This window comes from Staurois parvus, unplaced genomic scaffold (genome assembly GCF_062004578.1).
Source record: "Staurois parvus isolate SC_StPar_1 unplaced genomic scaffold, SC_StPar_1.0 ptg000232l, whole genome shotgun sequence".
Classification (NCBI taxonomy): domain Eukaryota; kingdom Metazoa; phylum Chordata; class Amphibia; order Anura; family Ranidae; genus Staurois; species Staurois parvus.
The window spans coordinates 9,439,679-9,453,553 of record NW_028318028.1 but is presented as its reverse complement, the minus strand read 5'-3'; the positions used below and the strand labels follow the sequence as shown (position 1 = coordinate 9,453,553).

At 45.3% G+C, this 13,875-nt stretch overlaps 1 pseudogene; it reads left to right on the top strand.

The window, feature by feature from the left end:
* Nucleotides 1–3,059: 3,059 nt before the first annotated feature.
* LOC149460358 (nurim pseudogene) lies at nt 3,060–3,362 on the top strand (annotated as a pseudogene).
* The last annotated feature ends 10,513 nt before the right edge of the window (nt 3,363–13,875 follow it).

The window sequence follows — 13,875 nt, the reverse complement described above, 5'->3', positions numbered from 1 at the left end:
CATCCAGCTCTGTGCACTTTGGTTTCAGAGCTTTCACATCCTGGTGGCTCAGGCACTGTTTGATCTGAAATGTCCATAAAGGGCATCTGTCATAATGCTATCCCATAGGGAGCTTGTCAGGTCCTGTATGATTGCAATAAAGTTAAATAAAAATTTAGTGTTTAACCGCTTGCCCGCCGCCTTATAGTTGAAGTATTGCTACAGGGAGGCAGGGCTGCGCAAAATCATTTGCAATTCCATGTAGGGGGCACACGCGTGCCCTACCCGCACCGCCATTGCTGTGTTGGAAACACAGCATTGATTAGAGCAGGGGAGCTGTGGGAGTTAACTTTTTGTATTAACCAGCTGGTGATTGGCTGCTAGGACTGCCCTACTTCCAATCAGCTGCTAGTTAACTTAAAAAGTACCCCGGCAGCTCCCGTGCTTTATTCAATGCTGTGCTGTGCTTCCCGCATCCAATCTAGAAATGTTATGAGAGCTTCTGCTCCTGCGCTCTGTTCAATACTGTGCTGTTATTCCACACTCGCTGCAGAAATGTTCTGTCTCCTGCTTTCCGCTCTGCTGTTATAATTGTGGCAGAGAATGGGGGGAAAGAAGCGGCTCCTAAATGGCATGACCGGGTCCACATCTGGACCGCGGTCCGCCATTTAATGATGCCTGATGTACAGCATTGTTTAACTGCGTAATTGTCAGTTAAAGTAATGCAGCGCAGTATCGCAAAGGCAAGTGGTTAAAAGCATGTATAAATGATCATTTCGTATCATTATCGGTGTTGTTACATACAGTAGAGTAATAGGAATAACTCTAGGAACATCATTTAAAGTGAAATCCTTAACTGATGAGCTGTAAAAACATTTGTCCATTTTAGGTATTGTATTTGCCATTTTCTTAGTCAGTGCAACTTTAAAAGGTTAAGGTCACCTGGTCATGTTATGCCAATATTTAGAGTGTAACGTGTAACATGCTCCAGCAGTCCCTGTACCCGCTGTCACTTTTGAAAAACAGCACTGTGTTTGGGGGGCCCCGTTCACACAGTCGTGTCATTCACTCACAAAAAAATTTATTTTTTTGGTTAAAAAAAAAAAAAATTTCAAAGCCTCTGGTTTGAGGCGTTTTTCCAGTGTTGGAGCGTTTTTACAGCTAAAAAACTCCTCTAGAAACCCACTAGTTCTGTTTTTTTTTTTTTTGTTTGTTTTTTCCAGCCAAAAAACACCCCTACCAAAAAACGTTGATTACAGTCTGTGTGCATGGACACGTAGGATAACATGCTGGAGAGTTTACTGGCTGTAGAAGAAAAACGTCAAAAGCCAAAAACAGCAGCTGTAAAAACATCCAGTGTGCATGAGGACTAACACCCATTGATTAGGGGTTCAATGCTTTGCAGGCTGCTGTAGGGGGAAAAATAATAAATGCTTTTTCTGTAAAAATATATGCATTTATTTTTTTCCCAAAAAAGTGAACTTGTTTTTTTTAAGGTTTGACACATTTAGAATCCATATACTTTTACACAGCCTCATCTTTTATATTTAAAAATTAAATAGAATTGGGATCACATTTTTCTGTACAGAATATAAATGTATTTTTTTACTGACAATGTAGATTTCATGAACAGTTGCACAAATGTCTTGCAACATAAGAAAAATAATTGCAACTACTAGCCTTTTTTAAGAACAAAAGTGAGTGTCTGGGGAAAAAAATAAACACCAGAAATCATGCCCACAAGCAGGGGCGGACTGACCATTGGGGAACTTGGGCACTGCCCGAGGGCCCGGGGTCAGTAGGGGGCCCCATGAGATGTTCCTGGTACCTTTCATAGGCTTTTTTGAGTGTGGGCAAGGATACAGGGGCCCCATGATCCCCTATTGCCCAGGGGCCCCATGAGTTGTCAGTCCGCTCCTGCCCACAAGACATGTCTGGTTGGGGTGTCTGCACAGGTTACACAGAGCTAATGTAAGTGCAGTGTTGCTATCATATGATTGTAATTGACCAAATTAGGCAACAATAGTGTCTTAACCTCCCTAGCGGTCTAATTATGTCCATATTTCTGTGCTCAAAGCGGTACATTTTTTTTGCATGGAAATATATATATTTTTTTTATTGTAGGCCTGTAATTTTTAGGAATAACTCACTGAAATCTGTCCGAACAAGAGTCTAGTGAACATCCCGGGTAGGATAAAACTTGAAACGCGAAATGATAAATTATAATTTAATAATCATAAAAAATATAATAAATTAAATTCAATAATATAATCAAACCAAAAACACTGAAATTTGAAATATAGCGCCAAGTTCGCACATCACTGAGCAAAGTCGCAAAATCGTTTTCAGTGTCTGATGACGGATTTCCCCACGAATCATCACTCAATTCTGCAAGTGGTTCTAATTTACTCTTGCTGTTCTCTAGCCGGTCTAAAACCGCTTTTGACCTAAAGGGACGCTTTTTGGACGCAATGGACGTTTCTCAGTTTCCAGGCAGAAAGAACAGTAAAAATGCAGGCAAAGCACTCGGGACAAAATGTATGTGAAATGGTTTGATAGAGTAATGTTTTACTATGTGATTTTAGTGAATGTCACTTGTTGTCATTTTCAAATTTCCCACCGTTCCGTCCCCCCGTACGTCCCGATGCTCACAGGGGACGGAACCCAGATGACAGGTGCCGGCATTCGCCGGATTACATTGCCAGGGACACTGCAGGAGGGACATCGCGGGAGTGCAGGACAAGGTAAGTGATCGAGGGATCGTGGAGCAGCGCCATATGGTAAGCCCGAGTGTAGCTCGGGGTTACCGCTTGTAGCACTGAAACTTTACCCCGAGCTACACTCGGGAATACCGCCAGGGAGGTTAAAGAATAGCTAGTCTTGCATAAACTATAACTAGTATCAGCTGCACCAGTTTTGCTGGTTTTACATTCCCTGTTTAAATGCCAGAAGCTACAAGTGGGATAAGCATTCAAAGCTGCACTTTGTGCTGGTATTCCCAAGGTTCCCAACAACTTTGAAGGCAGGCAATGAGCTAAAGTATTTTAAACTCCATTCTGTTCATCTGACTTTTCTCACAGGTGTATTACCACTGCTTTGGAATGGGTGACCCCTTGTCTCATAAGTCTCCTCGTGCTGCTCGCCTCTATGCCCACCTCAGGCACCCTGTCTTTTTGGAATTACTTGTAATCCTGTGGGTGGTACCCTCCCTTCCTCCGGATCGTCTTCTCCTGGCCTCCGCCCTCACTCTGTACGTCTCCTGCGTTCATCGACTAGATGTTCAAGATTACAGCTACCTCCGTTCTCAGCTTGAGAAGAAGTTTTCACTTTTCACTCGTGAGGAAGCCAGTGCTGATCGGGAAACATTGTGGAAAAATGATTGAGAGAGAGCTTTGTAATTCTGAGTTTTGAAAAGGATGTATAGAAAAAGACTAACTTGTGTGAAGTATTTTGAGCTGAAAATAAGTGTTGGTCTACAGGAAACAAGTGCCTCTGATGGACATTGACTGTGGAATATGATGGACAGAAACCTTTTTAAGTATTTTAAATAAGGAAAAAACTTTGCACCTTGATCCCCAGCATTGAATAATTGTATTTTAATTATTTCTTTTACTCTTGAGAAGTTTCAAAAGTAAGGTAAACTTAATTGTTGTCCACAGCAGTGCATTTATGATCAAATCTGATTTGCTAACCATGTATTTAAGAAAAAAGAAAAAAAAAAGCCACCCATGGGTTGGCATATTTATGACCCACAAACCCTTTTAAGGAAGCAGAAGTCAATGTTGTCTGTCACCTGATAATCGTAGAACAGGCTTCATGTTCTTCAGGACTGGGTTTCACCATGTAACTCTTATGAGCAAAGCTTCCTGTAGAGAATTGCTCTGCTTTCTAACATTTTGCTTTTTAACTGTGCACTGAAAACAAAAATGGGGGAGAAGTTAATTTCTCTTACACTTGAGGTTTTTGTTTGTTTGTTTTTTTTAGTTTTTTTTAAAGCTTTTTATTTTTTGTGGAAATATTGCATAATATTTCGAATTAAAAAAAAAACAAAAAACTTTGAACAGTTTGTGTCCTGGTTGGAAAACTAACTTATCTGACTAACCATCCCTCATTGGCACCTGCATATTCTCCTTTTTTGCCGGTTTCAGCCATCTTCATTGACTGGCGCACTCTCTCCTATACATGAGCAGGAGGCTGTAAATCTGGCACACTGGGGATCAGGCTGCTGTAAGCTGAACTGTGCAGATTACATGCTGAGGGATGCTACAAACAGGCATGTACGTGTAAGTGTCTTTTCTGCAATAAAAAAAACCAAAAAAAAACCTTATGTTTGCAACAAACAATAGCAGAACTTTAGTGCAGCTTTAAAGCCGTATTACACCCACAAGCAAAGAGTTTATAATACTTAATCTTACCAATTCTTAGATGTGATGGCTGCATTCATTTTCTTTTTTAGGTTTTCTTTCTTCTATTTTCACCTGGTGATCCTGCCAGTAAGTCTGTTTCTCAAAAGAATAAGCTCTCCTACAGATGTATCGGTTACAGGGATAAGACAAACCATTTATCACTGACTGGGGTGCTTACAATGATCATATTTTTATTCATGTAAAACCTCCTACGAGTAAAAAAAATAAATAAATTTTTTTTGCTGTAACTGCTTATAAAGTATTAGCAGAAGTTTGGCTTCAGTTTGGTAGTGTATTTAAATCTGCTACTTCAGCCCCCCAGACTGACAATATCGTTGTGCTCCTTCATCCAGAGAGGAGGCACTCTACTACAGGAGAATTGTTACTGGCCAGATCAACAGGTGAAAAGGAGAGGGGGGCGCCTGAAGCCTAAAGAAGTCACTATATCTGTTTTACATTTAGATTTAATACCTCTTTTAGTACAGCTCTGGGTACATGGTTTGATTGCGTCTGCTTTAAAGATAACTTGTCACCTGTCGATCTCTCTATTAATCTGAATCTTTACTCTTGATTTGTTATAGTGCAATCTTTCCTTTCTTTATTGTATTCTCTCCCTGTTGGGCTGTAAAACTTGAAGTCTGCATTGATTACAGAAAATCAAAGTTCCTTTTAAAAGTTCTGTTGGGATCATATTAAAGAGAGCAATTTTTTTTTTTTTTACTTTCATCCAGCTGCCCTGCGCTTGGGCAGGTGACAGGATAGCCTCTAATAGCCTTTCAGCCTGACATTTCTGCTGTGAGGAAAAAGATGCAGCTAAATAACAGCGCATGCACTTATGGCTGAGTGGCAGAGGCGTAGTTGAGAGGGGGGTACATATGTACCCGGGCGCCAATGAGGCTTACAACCAGGGGCGCATTTACCCTGAGGCAAACAAGGCGTTTGCCTAGGGCTTCACCTTTTTAGGGGGGCGGTGTGGTGATGCCCCCCCCCCCCCTCCAACGGAAGGGACACTTAGTACAGGGGCGGGCAAGGGGCTGCTGTGTCTTACCTGGCTTCGTGTCCCAGTCCCACGACAATCTAGTCCAGGAGGCGCTGCTAGAGGAGGGGTAGAGAGGTCTGCAGGTGCCGCCCCTGTCATCTGGCCACACCCTCGGGATCACTGGACAGCCTATGGCAGCTTGTACCTTTCTTGCAAGCTCCGCCTCCTCACCGGTGATTGGGCGCCAGAACTGTAGCTCAGGAAAGGCACACAGGTTACCAATCACCCGCAAGTAGGAGGAGCCGAGCGCCAGCGCGAGGATCGAGTGAGGGAGCTGCTGGAGCAAGTGAAGACAGCTGACCGGTAAGTGTGCCGTGCAGATGGTGCTGCTGCAACCAGGTATACTAGCTGTGGATGGGAGAGGGAAGGAGCCTAGGTTGGAGCAGGGGTCAGAAAGGTAAGTGTCATTCGTGTCAGTGGGAGGAATAGTGCCCCATCATTGGTGTCAATGATGTGATTAAACTGGGAGGGGGGCTGGGGTGCCAATTTTATAGTTTGTCCCCGGGCGCAAAATATGCTACCTACGCCTCTGCTGAGTGGTAAGGCTGCACTATTAGAACAATTAAAAGTGATACACCTAAGGTTTACCACTAAAAAAAAAAAGAAAACCATGTTTCAATGACAGAGTAAAAGGTAAGCAGCACTAGTATTGTGTGGGAAGTTAACTCCTTGCTTAACAAATTAAACCTGTAAGAAAACAAAGTTAATACACAGGGTGAGGGTTGTCTGGTAATTCAGCTAAAGTACAGATAAGAAACAGTGCTAAATGTTTCATCCTGTAAATGCTCCATTCCCCCTAAGGGTGCATTCACACTGGTAATATACCTACACCACGATTAGATGTGAGAACCCCTGTGTCAAAGCCCAATCACTCGCAAGGCTAGGTTCACATCTGTGCGGGTGGTGCTGCTGCGGATCCGCACGAAAATCCATGCAACTCCACAGAGAAATGCGGACCCGCGGGCTGTGTTTTCGGCAGAAGTGCAGGGAACTTCTTCCCTGCGTGGCACGGGAGTCCATTCAAATGAATGGGCTCTCGTGCCCACGCAAAACGCGGCCCACACGGCTGCATCTATGTGAGCCGGGGCTAAGTGGCTGTGATGGGTTGCCTCCCACAACTAATCACAGGGACTCCCTCTGCGTTTCTCCCATCTAATCAGAATGCGGGTGCATTTGCTGGTGTGAGTGCACCCTTACTAGTAAAAATTGAATAGACTAGCAATCCAATAAAGAGACTGTCTAATAGTAATGCTAGTCATAGACCACTCAAATTGTGTCCAATTCCTGCTGAATCGGCTGGAATAGAGCAGTGAGTGCCCATGTAACCACCTACCAACTCAAACGTGGCTTTAAAATAAAGAAATGCTACTGGGTGGAACACTATTGGCCAATCAGTGATTGCATCCTATCTAATGCAATCATTGGCAGTGTCAGGGTTTTCAAGCAGCCACCAGAACCTGAATACAATAGCCAGTAGTGGAGATACCTTCAGCCACACTGTTTCCGTGGGTGGGGGAATCCAGATAAATTTCAGCTGTTCAGCCCATGTGCTGAGCGTGAGAAAATCAAGCTGTGTAGGGCGACCTTAAATCCTGAAGTTCAAACACTGTTGCCAGTAAACAGAAAAAAACAGCACTAGAATATGGAGTGCTATGTACTAATTGTCTGTGTATGTAGTGACTGGGGCGTATAGTTGCATGCAATCCTTGCAGTGTATAGTGCCTAATATGATTCAATCCAGATTTTGTATAGCAGAATAGGTCATCATCCATGGTGTAGTTAAGCTTAGGTCTGGAGCGTCCTATGTTAAGCTGACCATACAACAGAAACTGAAACTATTGAATCTCAAACAGTTCAGCAGGGACTGGCTGAGATTTGAACCGTGTATGGGCAAGCTAAATGTACTTCAGTTGATTGAACTTGGGTACAACCAGCCTGCCGGATTTAAGTGATTATTGGAAGTGACTGTTAAAGCTGCTAGCATTAATCGCTATGTTCTTCCAGGGGCAATGGCTTCCTCCACCACGCGAACACAATAGCTCTGAGGGAGGGATTCCCCTGTCAACACTCTGTGTTGATGGGGGAATCAAGCTAATTTCTTCTGTGGCTGAAGGAACGGAATTTTACTCTATGGCCTGCCTTTGTCATCCAGCATCCTAAAGAACTATCAGTCAATGGCATTGCACTCTAAAATCCAGGTATTGCAGGATTATGAGTAATGGTGTTATTAACCTTCTACTGGTGATGTTATTATAAATTTCACTTTTATTAGGAACATGATACTGGTAACCTTCACACAATGCAGAATAAGTAAAACATATTAAACTTTTGTTCTTAATCCTACATCACAGGACAAATAGGACTTCATATTCATGACTTCTCCAGTTATGCTGCCACCTTTTGGTTAATTGGACACTAGCAAAAAAAAGAAAAAAAAATCAGGAGTTCCTGCCCAAGCATAACTGTTCCCAGCTCAGCTAAGGCTGATTTTTTTTTTGTCTAGTATGTTTAAGTAATCTAATCTTTGTCTCTCTGAAGATTCTTTTTATGGGCTTTAGTTCCCCCTAATGCTTGGTCTGTTCCTAACACCCCTGATGAGGTAAAGTGTTTTATCCAGATCAGCTGCGATGGCTGAGCGAGGCCATACCCAGACCATTCAGGTTAGAGTGGGGATGACCTGTAATAATGCAAGTTGGCACTGGATCCTGTGGGACAGTGATCTCCAGGATACAGTGTACAAGGTGAACTCACTGGCAGGGTGCGCTACAGGTCCACTGCAGTGATTCCCCTGGAGGGGAAGTTGAGCCACGATAGCGGGCACCGAGTCATCTGGCATGACAGCGGGCACCGGTTCACCAAGCTCGACAGCGGGCACCGAGTCATCTGGCACGACAGCGGGCACTGAGGCATCTGGCACGACAGCAGGCACCGAGTCACCTGCACGACAGTGGGCACTGGTTCACCAGGCTCGACAGCGGGCACTGAGGCTTCAGGCACGACAGCGGGCACTAAGCCATCTGGCATGACAGCGGGCACCGGTTCACTAAGCTCAACAGCGGGCACCGAGTCATCTGGCACGACAGCGGGCACCGAGTCATCTGGCACGACAGTGGGCACTGAGTCATCTGGCAGAACAGCGGGCACCAAGGCATCAGGCACGACAGCGGGCACCGAGTGATCTGGCACGACAGCAGGCACCGAGTGATCTGGCACGACAGCGGGCACCGGTTCACCAGGCTCGACAGCGGGCACCGAGCCATCAGGCACGACAGCGGGCACCGAGGCATCAGGCACGACAGCGGGCACCAGTTCACCAAGCTCGACAGCGGGCACCGAGTCATTTGGCACAACAGCGGGCACCGGTTCACCAAGCTCGACAGCGGGCACTGAGTCATCTGGCACGATAGCGGGCACCGGTTCACCAAGCTTGACAACGGGCACCGAGTCATCAGGCACGACGGCGGGCACTGAGGCATCAGGCACGACAGCGGGCACCGAGGCAACAGGCACGACAGCGGGCACCGAGTCATCTGGCACGACAGCGGGCACCGAGGCATCTGGTACGACAGCGGGCACCGAGTCATCTGGCACGACAGCGGGCACCGAGTCATCTGGCACGACAACGGGCATCGAGGCACCAGGCCGGACCAGGTCATCAGCCTGGATCATGAACACCGGGTCATCAGGCTGGATCGTGGCCATCAGGCGCGGTAGCGGGCACCAGCTCATCAAGCTGGATAGGATCATCAGGCTGGATCGGGTCATCGGGCTGGATCACGAATACCGGGTCATCAGGCTGGATCGGGACATCAGGCTGGATCGGGTCATCAGGCTGGATCACGAACATCGGGTCATCAGGCTGGATCGGGCCATCAGGCTGGGTAGCGGGCACCAGGTCATCATGCTGGATAGGATCATTAGGCTGGGTAGGATCATCAGGCTGGATCGGGTCATCAGGCCGGATCGGGTCATCAGGCGGGGTAGCGTACACTGGGTCATCAGGCATCAGGCTGAACAACGGAAGGCGGGTTCTCAGACAGCAGGCTGACCGATTTGGATACTGGTGGGATGGTACTGGTTGGAAAGAATTTTTGCTTCTTCTTGGGTTTAGTTACTGGGGGAATGCAAGTAAATGCAGGTCTGTAAATGGATTGAGTAGCTGGGGACAGAGAAGAGCTGGAGGATGGAACAGAGGAGGGAATAGTTGCTACAGCTGCCTTTTTTACAGGATAGGTGCGAGTGGGAACAGGGTACTGACGTGGTAGATAGCAGGGTATACGGGGCTGTAACTGGGGGTGCTGTCAGGAATGCAGGAATAGAGCTTTGAGCAGAGGAATGATTAGAAGCAGGACGGGTTTGTTGCAAGCTGACTGAGGCTGGGTGTAACAAGTCTTAGCAGGACTGTAGTATTGGTTGAACAAAACTCAGCTTACACATAGCCCGTCTGACCAAAGACTGCACTGCGTTTATACACTCCACTAGCATATGTGGTGAACATGCTGAATAATGTTCCCAGAAGCAATCCGGATCATCCTCCAGCAACCATACCAGTGATTCTATTTGATCTACACTGAATGGTGGAAGAAAGTCATCCCTGCTCTCAGGGGTACTAGATGAAGCCAACTCAACACAAGCCTGAATCAATGGTTGCACCTCAGAGAACTCCGTGCCCTGATCTACTAGGGAATGAGCGACCCGTATGCATTCTAGCAGCTGATCCCTGGTATACTCCTGCAGAGTCTGATAGGCATATTCTCTGTCATCAAAGACTAGCAGATACAAGTAGATAACCTCCTCTGGATGCATCCTTCACAACAACAAGCCAAGATGGCTTCCCTGTGCAGCCACTTCTGGTCAGGAATGGCCTTGGTGTAATGTCAGGGCTCCGGGTATGACCAGAGGTGTGTGGATTGACAAAGGGAAACGCAGGCTTCAGGTATAGTGTAAATAAGAATTTATTAAGACTAAACAACACAAACGCAGTGCAAGGTAAACATAACACAGTGCAAGCAACCCAACCTCCAACAGATACCCATATATACAATCAAAGGTAGTTGGGCAGGCCGGGTCGGTAGCAAACGGTACCAGGAGCAAGCGGAAGAGTGGTCAGGAATAGCTGAGGTCAGGACAGGCGGACTTCATTCAGAGTCAGGATCAGGCAGGAAGCAGACAGGATGCAGGTACAGGGGCTCATGGGAAACGTACACCAAGGCACTGACTGCAGGTCTGGCCATTCCTTAAATACACCTCCTGCAATCAGCCTCAGGTGATGGCTGATTGCAGGAGTGAGCTTTTGGTTGCTGAGAGCACCAGCTGGCCAGCCCTGGTACTGCAGCCCACATGGCAGATGAGTTCCACCACTAATGGTGAGTCCATTCCTGACAGTCACAGAATGTTCTTGCATAAGCAACAAGTCTCAGACTCCTGACAAAAGCCTACACCTCTGGAGCTGGATAAACATCCTCTTCCCAATCCTCCACTTGGATGGGGATGTTTATTGGCCTTTGTGACAGTCTGTACTTAGGAAGTCAAAGAAGACTGGATCTGCAGCCACTGTGTCTAGAGGTTCTCAGCGTTACACCTCTATGCTTTGTGCGCTCAAGTTTGGAGCCACAAACACTAGCCGTTTTCTTTGCAGCTCTGGAGAAGCTGTTGTCCTTGTGGGTCACAACACAACAGCTGGAGTGCTTCGGCTTACGTTTTTGACATGGCACAGGTGAAAGTACTACTTCTGTGGGAAAAAATGCCTGTCTCTCCAAATTCCAGGTGGAGTCTCTGAGGTCATTGTAAAGTCCCTTGATTCGAACCTGCATAAGGGTTCTGTGGAAGATGGTAGTCACATTTATTGCGGTCTCTTGTGCCCTGTTTCACTCCAGAGCTCTTCAACTCAATATCCTGCTGATATGAGGCAAACGTCAGGAGTTCTTGGACCTGCCAATGCACCTGTCTCCTAAAACCAGGTCCGCTCTGGAATCCTGAATATCCACGTAGATGCTGGATACTGGGAAATCCTTCCTTCTGATGAATTGGAAGGCATTGACAACGAATGTCAGCCTTTTGGGATGGAAAGGTGTTCTGAAGAACCTATCGATTGAGGGAACGTCGTCAGAGGAGCGTAAAGTTCTGATCAACATCATGGAACTTTGGGCGATTTGGCTGGCTCTCCTACACCTTCAGTATCTCCCTGCTAGAGTGTAGTTTGACAGTGCTACTCCAGTGGCATTCGTCAACCATTGAGGAGAGGGAAGAAGTTGTTCTGCTCAGGAAGAAGCAGACCTGATCTTGTCTTGGACAGAACATCATGTTTCAGCCCTCTCCGCAGTGTACATTTCCAATGTGGAAAATTGGCTGGCAGGTAGACTTTCTCAACCATCGGAGCTCAAATGGGGAGAATGGACTCTTCATCTGGAGGTGTTCTCAGAGACCTGATTGTGGTGAGGGTGGCTGAATTGGATCTCCTGGCCTCTAGATTTAGCAACAAAGCTGGACAGCAATCCGTAGGCGTATGCAGTAGATGCCCTGGTGACTCCTTTGGGTCATTCTACTTTGGTCTATGCTTTCTCTCCACTACAGCTTTTTTTCTTGCCTGTTGTGGAGGATAAAGGTGGGAGGAGTTTCAGTGATTATTATTATATATGATTTATATAATGCCACCAGTTTGCGCAGCTCTTTACAAAATGAAGGTAGACATTACAGTTACAATACAATTTGGTACAAAAGGAAACAGAGGGCCCTGCTCGTTAGATTTTACAATCTTCTGACCAGTGATTGGCCAAGAATGGGGTATGCAGAAATAATAAATATTTTGCAGCAGGACTGTAATACAGATTTTGAACTCCTTCTTTTTAATGTGTAATATGTTTATAAAGAATTTTTTTTCTTACTTAATAAAATGTTTGCTGTAACAGGGTCCTATCCTCCATTCTGTTTTACAGTCGTTGGGTTTGATTGCCGAAGTCCCATGCGATAGGGGTGTTTCTGACACTTGTTCCTACCCTCCTTAAGGTGTGAAAGTTGAGCTCCAGGGTGGTGTACCAACATACATTCACAACACAGTGTTAGGATCGTGATTTTGTGAATGCATGTTTCTTGTAGTGCTACAACTAAACAACAGAGGGCAGAAAAGTACCAGTTTGTTTTAGAGCTCTTAATTCATTGTTTGGAGATTGCTCCATTAACATTTATGGCAGAATGTGATGAGGCATAAGCTGAGATGTCCTCAGATGCTCTGTATCTGCTGAGGATGCATAGGGGGTAACTGCTTATTTTTCATGTATTTTTTTTTTTGTCTGACAGTACAGAATATAATTATGTAATACACATATATTGTGTTTCTTAGGCATGTTAGCTCCCTGTAAAAGGTTCTCTTGTGTAGACAAGTCCTGATACGGCTGCTGGGTCTCGCCATCCTGGATGTGATATCAACTGGAACAAAACTGTCATTCAAGTGACACTCTGTAGTATCATACTTTGCTTCTTTGCTGCATAAATGTTTATGAAGATAGGGCAGAAGAGCTGGGCCAGCACAGAGAATAATTAGATACTCCCACAAGAGGAGAAGGCTATGACATGGCTGGAGGAAGGTGGTTGTGCTAGAGAACTGTTTCTTCCTTGAGTAGTCCTATTCGCCAGCAAGTTCAGAGGCACATTGCAAGTCAATAAAAAATCTTTTAAAAAATGAGTGTGCTGTACACTAAATAATCATAAACAATAATAAATCAAATAAATGCTGCTACATGAAAAATGTACATAAATTAATTGAAATGACATAAGTCCACATTCATATATTAATTAAAAGTCCCCAAATCCAATAACACAGTGCTGTGTGCCAAAGAAATCATCCAACAGAAAGTGCATAGGTATCCACAAATGCTTGACATAAAAGAAAAAAATCAGCCTCTTACCAGACACTTTGATCTCCAATCAAGAGATCAAATGAGCAGGTGGTGTTCAGATCCCACACTGACACCCTAGTTAGCCATATCAAGAAGATGAATGGACAACTGCAGGGTCACTTGAACGAATCCATCACATGCCTGACGAAGGTGTCCTGCGCGGGTCTGAAATGTTGCACTTTTCTTTGTGATGTGATTTTTTTTGCAATAAAAACCTTTTTGGACCATATCGAGATCCATGGCATGTTGGCGAATATGTACGTTTACTGCAGATACAGACTGATTTTACTGTTGTGAGTTTTGTAACACTTTAATGAGAGCAGCTAAAGCATGTTTTTGTGCCAACCAACTGGTCTTCTAGCAACATCAGGTCCTTAAATAATATCGAGGATTTAGTACTGTCCATGCTGTATGTGGAGATTTTCATGTGCCTGGTGAAGGCCCACAAGTACCTCTACAACTCCAGTGATGTTCATCACAAGAACCATGGAAAACGCCAGAGGTCCTGAGAAGAAATTGGTATAGTGGACATGATTCAAGAGCTCTGATATCACAA